Source organism: Mandrillus leucophaeus, unplaced genomic scaffold (assembly GCF_000951045.1).
Source record: "Mandrillus leucophaeus isolate KB7577 unplaced genomic scaffold, Mleu.le_1.0 Scaffold827, whole genome shotgun sequence".
In the NCBI taxonomy this organism is placed as follows: domain Eukaryota; kingdom Metazoa; phylum Chordata; class Mammalia; order Primates; family Cercopithecidae; genus Mandrillus; species Mandrillus leucophaeus.
The window spans coordinates 35,352-52,661 of record NW_012108997.1 but is presented as its reverse complement, the minus strand read 5'-3'; positions in this window follow the sequence as shown (position 1 = coordinate 52,661).

Here is a 17,310-nt window from a genome sequence, read left to right as displayed (position 1 = left end):
ACCCATCATATACTGTGTCATATTTTTGTTTGAAAAATACTTCTGAAACAAATTGCAGTGTCATTAAACATATTGGATTTCACTTTGTTCAATGTCAGAAATGCTTAAAGTGATGTAAATTGGAAATAGAGTCAAGAGGAGTTTAGACAGCTCTGTATAAATTGATTTTTTAAAACTACTTGCTAATAGCAAATGATGCACCAGGTGAGGGCTCAAAAGAAGATTTATAAACAAATAATTAAATTTCTTATATATCATCTCAAGCATATATTTTTTGCTTTAAACACATGCTTGTTTCTAATTTAATAAATTTTCTAGTGCTACTCCATATTTCAGCATTTTTACCCACTGAGGAATAAACAAACACTGTTGTTTTGGTTTATTTTTATAACTGAATTACTACTTAAGATATAGAAATGGGAAATAAAAAATTATTAATACAGTGTTTTAAATCATACTAATACTATAACTCAATTTGCTGTGTAACAAATATCATTTTTATGATCAACTTTTGAAATCGGCAAAACTATTTGAAAAAATTCTAAAAACTATCTGCAAAAATTATCTAAAAATTACATCATATAGCCTATTTAGAAATAACATAATATGACCAAGGATATTTACCTATTTTAGCTACTTTTTTCCTATATTATTGAAAAGTGCTATTATACATTTTTAAAATTGAAGTAAATTTAATAATTGAAATCCTGAAAGGCAAACATGTAAATAACTCAGGTAAATTCTATTAGAAAGTATCTTGCTCCTGTTGTTTTTCTTGTTCTAATCCATAATATTATCACAAAGCATATATTTTTGGACCTGTACCTCCTTGAAAATCATTCATTTTCATAAGCATTGAATATTCAGTAAATTTTTCACTTCTGTCATACATGATATAACTATATTTCATCATATTTTATTACTCTTTTTTAATTTTTTTCAAGATAATTTCCTGTGTTAGTCTTTAGAGTTTTGAGCTTAGAGCCCCTATTTTCAAAACTAAATTATTGTCTTATTTACTGAAGTACCCTGGTAGATAAAGATTTCTAGGGTGTTACTGTGATCTTTTTGTTGGTTACGGGAACTTAAAATTTAGAATATAGATGAAGAATAGCAAAGGACCATCTATCAGACAACAAATCAGGTTACATCAATTCATCAGAAAACACAGAAATTGTGCTGTCACATACAGCTTGAAAAATACATTGAGACTAGCACTGGAATATATAATTGGAAAAAAATAATTATAATGACTGAACAATGAATGGCTATTACCTAGTAATCCTAAAGTTTAAGATGACAATTAAAAAAGGAAAGTTGAGGCCATGAATGAAATTGGAGGAAAATATGACCATATATTAAAATGTATATTCTATTTACAATTAGCATCCAATATGATAATAAGGAATATATATTTAGTGGTTAAATAGGATTCACAGATTAGAATTGCTAGATTAACTAATTATTGTAAATGTAAAACAAATTAAATCCTTTTCTATATACCAAAATACTACATTAACAGAAGTAAGGTGCAAATGTATCATATTTTAATTTTCATGAAGATTTTATGCATCATGATAACTCTTCAAATTATATGTAATCAACAATATTTGCCAAAACATATAAAAGGGCAAATACAAAAGGGGAAATATGGTGACTTTACTTAAATAGGCCTAATTCTTCTGCAAAAAAAAAAAAAAAATAGAGCTTTAAAACATATAAGAAACATTAATTTGCGAACATTAGAGAGGTAGTTGCAGCCACATTTGAGGAACCAAGGTCCAAGAGAAAAGAATACTACAATAACATAAACCCAATATTTTGTGTACTTGTTTCTCACTTCCTCTGTGGCGTTGACACATTTGCTAATTTTTAATACCTGTGGAAAAGAGGTTAAGGAGTTGAGCAGAAACATTAAGATGTGAATGGGGTTGTGAAAGAAAAATTAGAATTCAAGACCTGGCAGAAAAGAAAAACTTTGGAAAATTCTTCAAGTTTTATATTAGGAAATTAAGTTTTCAACTAAGTTTTAAAGTAGACGGGCTATCTCCTAGAAGTAATGGAATATAGAAATCTATCAGCCTCCACAAAAACTGTTACCTCTCCCATAGCAATAAGATCCAGGAATAAGAAAAACTAAATTATAGAATCATCTTCACAAAGACTATAACCCTGGTTTTGTTTTTGTTTTTAAATTAGCTCAAACACTGATTGAATTAAGATCATCTTCTATCAGTGTAATTGTCTTTACAAAACAAAATAATTTCTCTGTGGAGACAATAAGCATCAACCAAAACCAAAAATTATATCCATAATTTTTCATACACAATATTCTGCATGCAAGCAAAACTTACCAGATATACTACAGATGAGACAACAAGACAGAAAACCAAGAGGAAAAAAGTAGACAATAGAAACAAACCCATTGAAGATATCAGACAGGAATTTTAAATAACTGTGATAATATATTTTAAATAATAGGGAACAAGATAGAGAATTATAGTATGGAATTAGTATTTAGATTGTTAAATAATCTAATGGCAATTCTAAAACAGTAACCTACAATAATTGATATTAAGTACTAGATAAATAAATGTAACAGCAATTTTGATGAAGTAAAAGAGGTTAGTAAGGATAAGTTAGCAGAATATATCCAGATCAAAACCAGGAGAAGAAGTATAATGAAAAATAGAGTAAGAGATATAAGAGGCACACTGACAAGGTCTAATATGTTAGAGAAAAGAGAGAAAATAGGTAGAAATAATATTTGAAGAGATAATGATGAAAATGTTTACAAAGTTGCCAAAGATATGGTGAGCAACTGAATCTCTACAAGTAGATTTTTTTTTTCCAAAAACAAATCCAAACCTAGGCACATCATAGTAAAATTGGTGAAAGTTGAGGACAAAGACAGCATTATAAAAGCAGTCAAGGAATTACTTCAAAAAATTACCTTAAAAGGAATAACAATAAGACTAACTATAGATTTCTCAGTAAAAATGAAGATATCAGAACACTCTGGAATGATATCTTCAGAGTTTTAAAAGATAAAACTTCAATCTGGAATTCAAAACTCAGCAAATATATCCTTCAATAATGAAGTCATAATAAATGTATTTACATAAAAACAAAAACTGAGATAAAGAAATTTTTTCAAGCAGAAAGAAAGAGTCCTTGATGCAAACAATTAAATAAAAGAATAAAGAGCAAAGGAAATGGTTAATATTAGGATAAATCTACATGAATATTAAACAAAAACAATGACAGCATGTAGTGTTTAATACATGTCAAATTTAAATATATTTACATTTAATATAAACATATAAATACATCTCAAAAGGTAAAGAAATAAGACATTTGCAATATTTGGAAGTAGAAAACCAACAATTTGTAGATGCACATTATAATTTCCATGATAATGACTAAAAGACGAGTAATAGAACAAGTAACTTATAAATGAATAAGGAAGTAAGAAAACTCCGTAAATAATCCAGAAAAAATAAGAAAATAAGGGAAAAGAAATATACTGAACTGTATATGGGATAAATAGAAAGAAAGAGAGTACAAAAGTAAATTCAAACAGAAATGTATTATTAATTGAATCGAAGGTAAGTAGAAAACATTTCTAAAAATCACGTATTTTATAGATCATTAGGATTATAAAAGACTACATGTGTATGTGGTATAGAAGAGCCATACCTTAAATAAAAGAATTCAGAAAACATGAAAGTTAAAGAATGGACAATGTTTGACCAAGAAAGCAAAAACAAAAAGAACACAGGTATAGTTAGACGAAAATCAGACAAAATAGACTTTAAAATAAAAAGTGTTACTGCAGTTAAAGAATTATATTTGTAATGATAAAATGCTCAGTCCCTGGGAAGATAGTATACTAATTCTAAGTGTGTTAACAATCAATATTAGACTGAAACTATATAGAACAAAAACTGACTTTAATAAAAGGAAAACTAGGCAAATTTATAATTGTAGTGGAAAATTTTAGCAAAATCTCTGTCTCACGGAAAAAGAGAAAAATAAATCAGCAAAAATAGAGAATATTTGCACAGCACAATTAAGAAAGATGCTATTATTTACATATATTTATACATAAGTTTCTATCCATTTAATTGTAGTGTGATTGCCCAGTTGTCTAAGTGTTAAAATTTTGTTTTTGTGAATAAGGAGCAGACAGTAGAAAATAAACAAAAGTTACTCTTTCTATTTTCTACTGCATCAAAATTGGTGTTTTTAATGTAGTTCTCTTGGCCTTGTAGTCAGTAGCCTCCTTAGACCTGGTCAAGAGAGACTGTCTTCCTGGGTTCTACAATTTAGAAAACATCTGAACCGGCTCTTTTCTAGCTGTTTCCTTCTTATGAGATAAAGGTCTGCAAGGGCAAGGCGCGTACTTGTCTGGACCTTGTGCCTCTCCCGTATTCTCATGCTGAGTGTACCTGAATCATTATAAATCCCTGCCCGAATAGCTCCAAGCCTCTTTGCAGAGCCTGTAAGATCTCTTCATTGGGTTTCTCCTTCCAAAGATTGACCATAACTGTGCATGTATACTTCTACAAAGCAGTGACCCTAGCTATATGTAAGAGTAGGAAGTTGTCAGCAGAGTTCACATTTGTGTGATGATATATCCATATTTGTGCATTGGATTTCTCGTGAAGAAGGGAGCTGAAAGTAGCAAGAAAAAGTGGGAGCAGGCCACTGGCTTGGGGTAAGGCCAGGAGGCAGGCTCTTCTCTCTCCTCTAAGTTATGGTCTGGAACAAAAAGTTTGCGAATTCTAAACTTAAACCTGGCCTTCTGTGTTGTTATGAAATTATTATAATGATAAGAAGTTAAAGCATTTTCTTTAACAGTTAAGCTAGATTAATGGTTTTAAATGTTTAGATATGATATTTATATTAGTGAATGCAGCATAACATATGTCCCCAAGGTTACTGGCTTAAACAATGACCTTTTTCTACTTCTCCTAAGTCTGTGGGTTCATTAAGAAATTCTTTGGATATGGGCCAGGCATGGCTGACCTCTTGTTGGTGAATAGCTAGTTGGTTGGCTGGGGTCTGACTAGTTTAAAATGGTCTCAGCTGTTATGATTCAGCACTCCATGAGGCTAGCCCATATGGTTTCATGGTTGTGACAGCATTTGAAGAAAAAGGACAGATACATGCAAGGTCTCTTGAAGCCTAGTTTCAAAACTGTGTATTATTACCATTGCATTGTATCAGAAAAAACAAGTCCGAGTCAGCTTGGATTTGTGTATGGGGAAATTCCATCACTTGATGAGAGAAGCTACAAAATCACATTGCAGAGATGAGAATTTTGGAAGGAGTGGAAAATTGGGGCCATTTTTGCAATCAATCTACCACAGTCCATGTGTCTCAAATTGCACTCTTGCACGAAGCCCACATGAGGTAAACTGAATCTGCTTGTAATTAATGGAAAATCCTCCAAGTATCTGCCAATAGGCAACCGTCAGTCCTACCTTTTGTTTCTTCTACTGGGATTCCTCTATTTTGTGTCATTATGGCTATTTTAATAAAATTAAAAAATATTTATCTAAGGTGGTTGCAATTTATTTAAAATAGATAGGTTTATTTATTTGTGTAAGATAAAAATGCTAGTATAATAAGTGTACAGAAGAGCAACTTATTTTACATTATGGTAGTAATTTTTAAACACATTCCAATTACTACAGCAATCCAGGAGTCCTATATTATACTTTAAAAGTTAATTTAATTTAGGACATCCATAAATTTATCCTTGAATGTTTTCCAATATTCCTGTATTCTTCCAAGATACCATTTTGATGTTGTGCTTGAACAATTTGTTTTTTGCTTCTATAATGGACATAAATAAAGGTGAACTCCGATGCTTTGCTATAAGGAGATGCAGCCCAGTTATTCAGAGATATAATCGAGTCTAAAAGCACAAATCAATGTCACTGCAGAAATTCCCAAATTCGTAGTGTTACAACAAAGCCATTGCCATTTAAATAATCCTTTATTTTCTAATGTCAGTGAAGTATGAAATTAGATAAAACTGAGATATAATACTCTGAGATGTAATAAAAAAGAAAATAAAAACACAACCTGCAACCTAAAAAAAAAAAAAAAAATCAGGAAATAGAGTTCATTTAAACAAATTTTCATTTTTTTAATCTTCCAAGTTATTTTTGAAAGACTTTTATTTATTTGAAAAATGTATCTGTTAACTGTAAAAAATAAATAAATAAAATCTCTTTTTGGTTAAATTTTATTTGATTTTCTTTTTACTTTTTGGACAGCCTCGCTTTGTCGTCCAGGCTGGAATGCAGGGGCACGATCTCTGCTCACTGCAACCTCCGCCTCCTGGATTCAAGCAATTCTCCTGTCTCAGCCACCACACCTAGCTAATTTTTGTATTTTTAGTAGAGACAGGGTTTCACCATATTGGACAGACTGGTGTCTAACTCCTGGCCTCAAGTGATCCACCCGCCTTAGGCTTCCCAAAGTGCTGAGATTACAAGCATAAGCCACCACATGGGTCCTAAATTTTATTTGATTTTCAAATTTGAAGAGAAAGTTCTCCAAAATGTAGACTTTTAATTATAGTTGGTTTTTATTTTCATCAATTTCTAATGTATGTAAGATTAATCTTACTAATCTCTTTTTTACTGGAATGTTTTACCAGATATATATTTTTCATAGTAAGTTATTTTGATATTCAGATACAATAAAAAACCATTAGCATTTACTTTAGTTTTTAGAACTTATACTAGATTTATTATAATTAAGGATTCATAAATATTTTTTATAAATTCAGCCAATTTTAATTTTAAATCTTGACTATTTTAATATATAATTCTAATATATCTCATCATACTTAAGAAATCATTTAATGTTTAACTATATTGCTTGAATTTCCAAAGAAAATATACTTAAACATCTCTTTAAGTATTTCTATACTCTAAATAATGAACAAAACCTTCCCATGTTCTCCAGAGATCTTTTGATATTTAACAAAGTTTACGTATACATATTGTATCTTTCAATATTTTTAAATATTTCTCTACAACAAAATTAACAAAAAATTCTTTAATATGTCAAATAAAATCGCAAATCTATATTAACTACTCAAATACACATTTCAAATGAAGATTAAAAGGGTAAACTGTTAAGTACTTCAATATGACAAATGAAATTAAGTATCAAAAAGATACTCTAATATAATTATGTCTGTGCTTAATACTAAACATTTTACGATTAAAAACATCACAAGGAAATAGTAAGAGCAACTCAAATAAACTGGAAGTTCATTTACATCTTTTTCAGTATATGCAGCTAAAAACGTTCTTGGCAAGAATTTGATATTTGCTGTCTCCTCCCCCCATCTCTGGTAGAGTCCTGTTTATTTTTATTATAACAAGGCTTCAGTATGATACCAAAGGATTGAGCTTTCAAAACATGAGTGTTAGTTTACGTATCATCTTATTTTCATTTTAATTTTCAACCCCATCCCCAGATTTTAGCTATCAGTTTCACTAATTTTTAGACGTCTAAATGATTTATTTATTTGACTTTGAAGACATGCTGATATCTTCTCTCCATTTAAAGACTCCTTACTATTGTAAAATTCACATGCATGTATCACTCTTTTATATCATTTTGAACTCATTTGTCTCATTTAGCTGGCAAGCACATTAAATAATTTTCTGTATTTTTTCCCTGTCTTGCAAATTAACAGCTTTTCCATGTTAAGATGACCTCCCAATGGGTCGAAACTTTATCCTGTGACTTTCTCTGACCCTGTGGTAAAACTCTAAAGCCATGTTGATAATAGTAATAAATATTTAATTAGAGTTGAAACTAAGCTTCAATTAGTATTCAGAGATTACTTGTGTAATGGGTACTCTAGCAGATGGGTACTGTGTTAAATCATTTCATGTTGCTGTAAATGAGTGCCCAATGCTAGGTTAGGTATGAAAAAGAAGAGGTCTGTTTGCCGTACAATTCTGATGGCTGGAAAGATCAAGATAGGGCATCTGCACCTGGTGAGGGCCTCAGGCTGCTTCCACTCATGGGGGAAGGTGAAGGGGAGTCAGTATGTGCAGAAATCACATGTCAAGAAAGAAAGCAAGAAAGAAAGAGGGAAGGTGCCGGGCTCCTTTTGACATTTAGCTCTCATGGGAATTAACAGAGTGAGAACTCAGTCACCATAGATGGAGGGCATTAATCTACTCATGAGAGATATGCCTCCATGACCCAAACACCTCCCATTAGGCCCCATCTCCAACAATGAAGTTGAAATTTTCACATGAGATTAGATGGGGACAAACAACCCACATTCAAATGATAGCAGGTACCCCATTTGACAATAAAATTGTCTTTATTTCTTCTTTTCTAGGCAACTATCTTGAAACCATTAAGAATTACCTCTTTTAGAAAGTTTGGGAAGCAAAGGACATGAGTAAACCCTTTGGCTTTTGAGGGTTCACCATAAAAACCTTTAAAAGCACTAGATGATACAGGTGAAGGGGGATAAGGAGGTGAAAACTATAGGAAGTACATTTATGTTCTGGAGCCTTTTGTGGGGGATGCTTCTGGAGCCAACTGATACCCATGTATATGATTGTTCACAGGAACTAAAAAGGTATGAGTAGTTAAGAGCTACAACTTTGGTTGAGATGGAGGAGGTCCCTTGACCAAAGAATGATAGCATGATGTTCAAAGGCCTGTCTACTTATACTGGACCACAAACTCAATAGCAACATAGTTGGGCTTCAAAACAATACCAGGGGTGGACTAATCAGACTTTAACACTTTCTCTGTTTATCTGTAGGAATCGGAATGATCAGTTTTGAATTGTTAAGAAATTAGGATACTTGAACAATTCATGGGGTTCTGAAAAAAGAGTTGATGAGTCTTAAGCAATGAATTAGGAAATCAAAAGGAGGCGATCATCCTCTCTGCCTCAAATTTAACAACCAATTAATAAACATTGGAATTTCGCCTGAGAAACAATTATGTTCTAATTTCTCTATTTTCTTGAGATGACATGAATGTTGGGAATAAAGCTTTCAAAGGTTTGTGATGTTGATGATGTGTCATAGAAGAAGGAAAATGATAACAAACAGAATGCCTTCCCTCAGCCAGTCCCCGGTGACTGAGCTTGGCCTGCCACAGGGAAAGGAATAAGGGCAGAAGACAAACTCCTTCATAAGGGACACTTAGAAGTTTTGACAAAAACAGTGCTGACTCAGGGCCCATGTGCTGACGTACGATTCAGATATAGAAAGTGGCCCCTTGCCCCCACTCTCTACTTCAGGCATCTGCTCAAATTTAGTAGCTCAGGGATTGTGGTACCTACCATTGGAGGAGAGATATTGCCACTGGAGGAACAGCAGTGACCAACACCAGCCATTGGCCTGCCGGGCAAAGCAGCTCTGCAAAGAAATCAGACCAGAGCAGCTATTTTTGTGATTCACTTCAGAAAACTTCTAGGGCCTACCAGAAACAACTGGGAGAGAGTTTGAAGTAGACATCGATATCCTCAAATTATGCAAAAAACAAGCCAGCAATATTTGAGAATTTATATTAGTGTGACCTGGTTGGACCTACAGGCTCAGGAGGTATAAGGACATTTGGTTTCAAATCAATTATTGAATATGTATGTGCAGTTCAAGGTGTACTTGGCTCCTGTACTTTTCAAGGGTGAATAAATGTTTTGTTTTGTCTTGACTTTAAAAATATAATTATTAAAAATTGATTTAGGGGAAGTCATACGAGTGTGAACTGTTCCCTCTCTGATCCACTCAGTGTTAGAAACTATATAACTGAGTATTCCCGATGCTGCTTAATAAATGTTTATTAATCTGAGGTGAAATAAATAGGAAAATCTGGGACAACATGGGAAAATTACCCAAGAAGGAATTTAGGAAACTTAGCAGAGTTTTACAACAATAAAAATTATAGGGAGAAAAGGAAGTTTTCATTTTTGCTTTGATAGGATGAGATTGTTGTTAAATATATGGCCTTAAATTATATTAAAGCATTGTTGGTTTATGATATGTAAGTGTAAGGTAATACTATCTAATCTTTATCTACTTTTACTATATGGTAGGCACCAGATTAAGTAATTTGGATTTATCATGTCATTTAATGCTCTCAAGGATACTATTATAAAACTATTTTTACAATCTTTTATTTTACATAGTAAGACATTAAAGAATAGAGTGATTTAATAATTTTGATGGTAATTAATAATTTAATAATTTTAGTAGCCAGGCAAGATGGCTGACTAGACACAGCCAGGTGGAAAAGCTACCGCCAAGGGACCAGGATGACTGGCACACTCCTAACAGATCTTCAGAGGGAAGGTGCTGAGAGGGGACAAAGGGAAGATGCAGAAGCTGGGCTGAAGTGGGAGGAAGCTGGGAACCCTGCATGGGGCTACTGCATACCAGGACTCATTCCTGGCCCCTAAAAACTTTGGAGGAAAAGATGAGTTGAACAGGCAAGGAGCAGTCTACTCTTGCCATGGGCCTCTGGAATCCAGGCAAGAGGAAATTCCTCTACCACCATGAACATTTGCATTGGCAAGGAGAAGTGCTAGGGGCAGCCTACCAGCCAGTGCAGAGCCCAGTGGGAGCATCTATAGTGAAGCATAGCAAGGGATGTCCATCCTGCTAGGCTCCACTTGCTCCCATAGGAGACTTTAGCCCAAGAAGAACTGTCCAACCTGAATTCTGCAGCACAGTCTTGGCCATCGGATGGAGGTGGTCTGATCTGAACACTCCTTGGTCTACTGGCCTCTCCAGTATCCCAGCTGAGCCATACCTGTTTGCAGTGGAGACTTGGGTACCCTGTTGGCCCACATCACAGCTCCCACACTGGTGGACCATGCTTGACCAGCAGACAACTTCAACAGACCCACCCCTGCAGTCACACATCAGCCCATCTGGGCCCTCCCTCACCCTAAGCGGCCACCCCCATCTGTGCAAATGCACACATAGGGCGCACACAGACCTGTGCCCACCAGCACCCTGCCCCTCTTATAACACAACCCACCAGCATGACCACATGCACAGTTGCCAGTGGGAACCTCCACTCCACTGAGCCATACTGCCTCTGCCACTGCTGTTAACACCTGCAGGGAGGCAGGCACCCTGGCACAGCCAATGAGCATACACCATGACACACTGCTGCTGTGGCTGCTGCCACTGCTGGCACGTGCCAATAAGGATGTGTGCCGCTGTCACCGCACTACAAAATGCTTTTACTGACAACACCTATTGGAGTGTAGTGACCAGCCTATCGGAAGCACACTGACCCCCTAGCACAGTGGATCACTAACCACAAGTAGCCAGATAACAAAGTTGTTGCCCAACATGAGTCACCCAGAGTTAGAACATGCAGTCCAGGAGTTGGCAGTGTGTGCTGGCTCCCAAATATCTTCCAGAAAAAAAACCAGTTGGCTGAACCCACCTTTTACCACAATCAAACCCTCAAGGTCATCAAACAGGATAAAAGAAAAAAACAACCCATCCAAAAGTCAACACTTCAAAGATTAGAGGAACATCTGCCCAGAAAGATGAGAAAGTACCAACACAAGAAGCCTGACAACTCAAAAAGCCACACTGCCTTCTTATCTCCAAGTAACTGCACCATCTCGCCAGCAAGCGTTCTGAATCATTCTGAAATGGCTGAAATGAAATTCAGAATATGGATAGGCATGAAGATCACTGAGATGCAGGAGTACATTAAAACCCAATCCAACGAAGCTAAGAATCACAATAAAACAATGCAGGAGCCAACAGACAAAATAGTCAGTATAGAAAAGAACTCAAAGAGCTAAAAAACACACTACGAGAATTTCATGATGCTATCACAGGTATTAATCACAGAACAAATCAAACAGAAAAAAGAATCTCAGAACTTTAAGACTAGCTTTCTGAAATAAGACAGGTAGAAATAGAGAAAAATGAATAATAAAGAATTAACAAAACCTCCAAGCAATATATGATTATGTAAAGACACCAAATCCATGACTCATTGGTGTCCCTGAAAGATATGGGGATAATGGAAGCAACTTGGAAATCATATTTCAGGATATCATCCACAAGAACTTCTGCAACTCAGGTAGAGAGGCCAACATTCAAATTCAGGAAATGGAGACAATGCCAGTAAGATAGTTCACAAGATGATCATTCCCAAGACAGATAATCATCAGATTCTCCAAGGTCAAAATCAAAGAAAAAATGTTAAACGCAGCTAGAAAGAAAGGTCAGGTCACCTACAAAGGACAGCCCATCAAACTAATACTAAACCTCTCGGAAGAAACCCTACAAGCCAGTAGAAATTAGGGGTCAATATTCAACATTCTTTATTTTTATTTTATTTTATTTTTATTTTTATTTTTTATTTTAGAGATGGAGTCTCTCTCTATCACCAGGCTGGAGTGCAGTGGTGTGATCTCAGCTCACTGCAATCCCGGCCTCCCAGGTTCAAGTGATTCTCCTGCCTCAGCCTCCTGAGTATCTGGGACTACAGGCATGCACCACCAGGCTCAGCTAATTTTTGTATGTGTAGTAGAGATGAGTTTCACCATATTGGCCAGGATAGTCTCAATCTCTTGACCTCATGATCCACCCGCCTTGGCCTCCCAAAGTGTTGGAATTACAGGCATGAGCCACTGTGCCCGGCCTCAACATTCTTACAGAAAAGAAAGTCCAACCCAAATTTTCATATCTGGCCAAACAAAGCTTCATAAAGCAAAGAAGAAATAAGATCTTTTTCAGACAAGCAAATGCTGAGGGAATTGTTACCACTAGACCTGCCTTACAAGAGTTCCTGAAAGAAGCACTAAACATGGATAGGAAAGCCCATTACTGGCCACTACAAAAAACACACTTACGTACACAGACGAGTGACACAATAAAGCAGTCACACAAACAAGTCTGCATAATGGCTAGCTAACATCTTGATGACAGGATAAAACACACACATATCAATACTCACCTTGCATGTAAATGGTCTAAATGCCCCAATTAAAAGGCACAGAGTGGCAAGCTGGATAAAGAAAAAGACCTAATTGTATATTGTCTTCAAGAGAAACATCACACATGTTATGACACCCATGGGCTCAAAATAAAGGGATGCTGAAAAATCTACCAAGCAAATGGGAAACAGGAAAAAGCAGAGGTTGCAATTCTAACTTCAGGCAAACAGACTTTACAACAAGAATGATCAAAAAAGACAAAGAAGGGCATTACATATTGGTAAAGGGTTCAATTCAACAAGAACATCTAACTGTCCTAAATATATATGCTCTCTACACAGGAGCACCCAGATAAATAAAGCAAGTTCTTACAGACCTTCAAAGAGACTTAGACTCCCACACAATAATAGTGGGAGGCTTCAACACCCCACTGACAGTATTAGACACATCACCGAGGCAGAAAATTAACAAAGATATTCAGACCTGACCTCAACACTGGATCAAATGAACTTGGTAGACTTCTGCAGAACTCTCCAACCAAAACCAGCAGAATATAGATTGCTCTCACGGCCACATGGCACATACTCTGAAACTGACCGCATAATCAAGCAGGAAACAATTCTCAGCAAATGCAAAAGAATTGAAATCATAATAACCACTCTATCAGACCACAGTGAAATACAATTAGAAATCAAGACTGAACAAAATCACTCAAAACCAAACAATTACATTGAAATTAAATAACTTATTCCTGTATGACTTTTGGGTAAATAATAAAATTAAGGCAGAAATCAAGAAATTCTTTGAAACTAATGAGAATGAAAATAGAACATATTAGAATCTCTGGGACACAGCTAAGAGAGTGTTAGGAGGAAAGTTTATAGCACCACGCACCCAACACCCACATCAAAAAGTTATACAAATCTTAATTTAACAACCTAATATCAAAACTAAAAGAAGCAGAGAGCAAAAAGCAAAACCGCAAAGTTAGCAGAAGACAAGCAATAACCAGAATCAGAGCTGAATGAAAGGAGATTGAGAAACAAAAAAACTATTCAAAATATCAACAAACCCTGAAGTTGTTTTTTTTAAAAAAAATTAATAAAGTAGGTAGGCAGAAAGCTAGACTAATAAGAAGAAAGCAGAGAGGATCCAAATAGACACAATTAGAAACAAGGGGGTTTACCACTGACCCCACAGAAACATAAATTACTATCAGAGAATATTATGAACATCTTTATGCAAAAATCAAGAAAATCTGGAATAAATAGATCAATTTCTGGATACAAACAGTCTTCCAAGACTGAACCAGAAGAAAGTGAATCCCCATACGGAGCAATAATGAGCTCCAAAATTGAGTCGGTAATAGTCAACCAACCAAAAAATCCCAGGACCAGACAGATTCACGGTCAAATTCTACCAGAAGAGCAAAGAGCTGGTACCATTCTTACTGAAACTATTACAAAAAAAATTAAGGAGGGACTCCTCCCTTCACAACTTGGCAGAGACACAACAAAAAAAGAAAACTTCAGACCAATATCCCTGATGAACATTGATACAAAAATCCTCAACAAAATACTTGCTAACTGAATCCAGCAGCACATTCAAAAGCTTATCCACTATGATCAAGTAGGCTTTATCCCTTAGATGCAAGTTGGTCAACATATGCAAATCAATAAATGTGATCTATCACATAAACAGAACTAAAGACAAAAACCACATGATTATCTCAATAGATGCAAAAAGGGCTTTCTATAAAATTCAACAATCCTTCATGTTAAAATCTCTCAATAAACTAGATATCGAAGGAAGATACCTCAAAATAAGAGCCCACTATGACAAACCCACATCCAACATCATAATGAATGGGCAAAAGCTGGAAGCATTCCCCCCTTGAAAACTAGCACAAGACAAAGATGGCCTCTCTCACAACTCCTATTCAACACATTATTGGAAGTCCTGGTCAGGGCAATCAGGCAAGAGAAAGAAATAAAGCGTATCCAAAAAGGAAGAGAGGAAGTCATCCTATCCCTGTTTCAGACAACATAATTCTATATCTAGAAAAACCCATTATCTCAGCCCAAAACCTCCTTAAGCCAATAAACAACTTTAATAAAGTCTCAGGATACAAAAAAAATCAATGTTAAAACTCACTAACATTCCTATACACCAACAACAGTCAATCTGAGAACCAAATCAGGAATGCAATCCCATCCATAATAGTCACAAAAAAGAAAGAAAAAACTAGAAATACAGCTCGTTAGGGAGGTAAAAGATCTCTACAAGGGAAGTACAAAACACTGCTCAAAAAAATCAGAGATGACACAAACAAATGGAAAAAACATTCCAAGCTCATGAATAGGAAGAATCGATATTGTTTAAATGGTCATACTACTCAAAGCAATTTATAGATAAAATGCAATTACTATTATACCACCAATGACATTCTTCAGAGTACTAGAAAAACACTATTTTTAAGTTAATATGGAACCAAAAGAGAACAAATAGTCCAGGCAATTCTAAGCAGAAAGAACAAAGCTGGAGGCATCACGCTACCTGACTTCAAACTATACTACTGGGCTACAGTAACCAAAAATAGCATGGTGCTGGCATTAAAACAGACACAGACTAATGGAACAGAATAGAGAATCCAGAAATAAGGTTTCACACCTACAACTATCTTATCTTTGAAAAACCTGGCAGAAACAAGCAATGGGGGAAGGATTCCCTACTCAATACATGGTGCTGGGATAGCTGGCTAGCCATATGCAGAAGATTAAACCTGGACCCTTTCCTTATAACATATGCAAAATTCAACTCGAGATGAATTCAAGACTTAAATGTAAGACCCAAAATTGTAAAAACCCTGGAAGACAACCTAACAAATATTATTCTGGACATAGGAATAGGCAAAGATTTCATGATTAAGATGCCAAAAGCAACTGTGACAAGAGCAAAAATTCACATATGGGATCTAATTAAACTAAAGATCTTCTGCACAGCAAAATAAACTATCAACAGAGTACATAGACAATTTACAGAACAGGATAAATTTTTTGCAAGCTGTACATCTGACAAAGGTCTAATATCCAGCGTCTGTAAGGAGCTTAAATAAATTTACAATAAAATAATAACCCCATTAAAAAGGGGGCAGAGAATGTGAACAGACACTTCTCAAAAGAAGACATACCTGTGGCAAACAAACATGAAAAAAAGGACAACATCACTGATGATTAGAGAAATGCAAATCAAAACCACAATGAGATACCATTTCATACCTGTCAGAATGGCTATCACTAAAAAGTCAAAAAAAAAAACAAAAAACAGATGCTGGTGAGGTTGCAGAGAAAATGGAACACTTATACACTGTTGGTGGGAGTGTAGATTAGTTCAACTATTGTGGAAAGCAATGTGGCTTTCTCAAAGAGCTAAAAGCAGGATGACCATTCAACCTAGCAACCCCATGACTATGTATATATCCAAAGGAATATAAATTGTTCTGTCATAAAGACACATGCTCATGTGCATTCATCATAGTGCAATTCACAATAGCAAAGACATGGAATCAACCCAAATGCCCATTAACGGTAGACTGGATAAAGAAAATGTGGTTCATATACACCATGGAATACTATGCAGCCATAAAAAAGAATGAGCTCATGTCCTTTGCAGGAACATGGATGGAGCTGGAAGCCATTATTCTTAGCAAACTAATGGAGGAACATAAAACTAAGTACTGGATGTTCTCACGTATAAGTCAAAGCTGAATGATGAGAACACAAGGACACATAGAGTGGAACAACAGACACTGGAGCTTACCAGAGAGTAGTGGTTTGGAGGAGAGAGAGGATCAGGAAAAGTAACTAATGCGGACTGGGATTAATACCTGAGTTATGACATAATCTGTATAATAAACCCTCACAACATGAGTTTCCCTATATAGCAAACCTCCACATGTTCCCCTAAACTTAAAAAAAGTTTAAAAAAGTAAGTTTTGTGAGATACCTGTCAATAACTCTGAAGGGTCTGAGAATTTTCCCCTCTTGCAAGCTAACAAGATTCTATACCATATTTTCATGGATGCTGGAAGAAGGTATAATACTTCTGGGTCAGAGATCAATTACTTTATTGTTTATTGCACAGCAAACATCATAAGTTTCATCTTTGTGTCAGTCTCTTTGCCTCCAAGTCCCACATGGGCAACATGGAAGAACCTAGTTTGGTACTGTTTAAATAGTGAGTCTGTGTCACTATTGAGGAAATCCAAACCTATGAAACCTCATGCTTTGTGATAGATAATTAAGGCAACCTGCTTAACTTTTGCTCTG